We start from the raw sequence: 2,594 nt of genomic DNA on the forward strand, positions 1-2,594 counted from the left end.
AACTGTTATGTTTATGTTGGGAGGAGTTTGCCCCAAATAAACTTATGTTTTTGAGAGAAAAGCATGATGTCCCATGTTGTGTCTCTGTCTCTTATGCTCCTGATCCTCTGTATACCTGCCTACCATAGCGAATTCCCCCAAAAAGTATGTGTACAGGCAGTCAGCATGTCACAGTAGGCAGACCTAAAATGGAAATTACCCTGTGGGAAGAGGTGCAATTGCCTACCCAAATTCTTCTGTGCTTCTGGGGATGTGTCAGTGGTGACAACTGTATAAAGAGACCCACAAGCAGCTCACACTGATGAAACTCGTGGTCAGGTGGATCTGGGTCAGGGAAGGTAGCAAGGGTTTCATACGGTATTCAGACAGGAGGCTGAGACATGCAGCAAGAGGTTCAGCATGGTGGTTAGGCAGGAGGTTGAGGCAGGCAGCAAGGGGTTCAGCACAGTGGTTAGGCAGGAGGTTGAGGCAGGCAGGCAGCAAGGGGTTCAGTATGGTGGTTAGGCAGGAGAATGAGGCAGGCAGCAAGGGGTTCAGCATGGTGGTTAGGCAGGAGGTTGAGACATGCAGCAAGGGGTTCAGTAAGGTGGTTAGGCAGGAGGTTGAGGCAGGCAGTAGAAAAAGCAAAAACTGGAAACAGGCTGGGTCAGAGAACAACAGAGAAAACGAATAGCCATTTACACTAGGAAACATCTAACTCTAAAGACAACAAAGCACCGCAAAATGATTGATTGCTCTTAAATAGTAAAGAGGATACCTAAACACTAGCTTTTGCACCATTACATGCCAAGACTGGACCACGGGCAGACTCACACGGGGGCGGGCACCACCGGATAGATAAGGAAGCTTACAGAATGTTAGGAAATTGCTCTTTTGCAACAGAAAGAGGACAAGAGGATTTTTGGGGGTGCTCCAATAAAGGTATCATTTCTAAAGGTAAAGATTTATAAATGCCTACACCACAAGAGTGGCGCATTATGGCCCTCGTACAATTCTCATATACACAAAGGCACAGCAAATTATTGTCATGAACATGACAACGATCAGCACAGCGTTTTACAGAATGAGTAATCAGTAAATCATCTGTTTTAACTGACATATCAAAGTCCCTGACATGCATTGGGCATCCTAATTGCAGTTGTTTATTCATAAAGGAGAAGGAAAGGCTAATAAAGTTAATAAACTCAGATTGTAAGCTCTACGGGGCAGGGACCTCCTTCCTACTGTGTCTCATACCACATGGCACTTATATATATATATACATATATGTATTTATTTATTATATCACTTGTCCTCCCTGTGTGTAATTTTGTATTCTGTAAGACTGTACAGCGCTGCGTACCCTTGTGGCGCTTTATAAATAAAGTTGTACATACATACAATAAAGAGTTAATCTCAAGCTGATCTCAAATTATCATATTTTAGCAGCTGATCAATTCCAGAATGTGGGTTAGGCCCTACGCTGGTGATTTCTTTCTGTGTTATAGGAGGAGAACGCCTATTTGCTAATACGTAAACATACATACACGTGAAAGCCCAACTTGAAGGTCTATTAGGGAGAGATTTAGGAACAATTATGCACTGTCCTAGATATTCTGGAAACAATAGCTGAATAGATGATACACAATTGCTAAACTCCATCAGAAAAATGTCCTCCCCTTTAAACAAAACAGGTATTGTTTGTCCATATATTGCAATATATTCAAGCTGGCAAAGTACCTCATGCCTGGTCTGTTTAGTCTTAAAGGGACAGTAATATAAAAAAATGAAAGTGTATAAAAGAAATGACATTATAAAGTACTGTTGCCCTGCACTGAAACAAATGGCGTGTTTGCCTCAGAAAGGCTACTATAGTTTATATAAACAAAGTTGCTGTGTAGCCATGGGGACAGCCATTCAAAGGAGAAAAGGCAGAAAACAGGTAAAACACCATTATATTCTACAGAATTTATCTGCTATGTAACCTGTGCCTTTTCTCCTTTTTCCAGCTTGAAGGGCTGCCCCCGTGGCTACACAGCTTATTTATATAAACACACCAGTTTTAATTATTTTAAAACACTTTCATTTTTTGGTATTACTGTTCCTTTAAGGTGGCCATACAAGGGCAGATCTTCTCACGATATGCCGATTGGATTGCCCATTGGTCCTCGATTCAATGTAGGTCGGTTAGGCCCATCAGAGGTGCCAATACACAGCAGATAAGCTGCTGAATCAGTCCGAAGGACCCGAATCGGCAGCCTGATTATAGCCAACTTTACACTGACTTTAACCTGATTCATAAAGATTTCTACTACTTCATAATACATTTCTTACAGGGACTAAAGCTGGCCATATATGTAAGCCACCAAACGAGTGGATCTATCACCGATATGCCCAACTTGATGTAGGCAATATCAGGCTGATCCAATCGTTTGGCCCTCAGACCAACAATCAGATTATAACTGCAGATATGCAGGATATCAGGATAAAGACAGCCATCAATGCTCAAATGCAATCCTCGATCCAACAGTTTTTTTTTATCAATGATAAAAGAACTCCTTTATCTTCTCCATGTATTTGCTCTCTGAACAAAATGACCAATGTAAAATTGTATG

Source organism: Xenopus tropicalis, chromosome 10, assembly GCF_000004195.4.
Source record: "Xenopus tropicalis strain Nigerian chromosome 10, UCB_Xtro_10.0, whole genome shotgun sequence".
NCBI lineage: Eukaryota > Metazoa > Chordata > Amphibia > Anura > Pipidae > Xenopus > Xenopus tropicalis.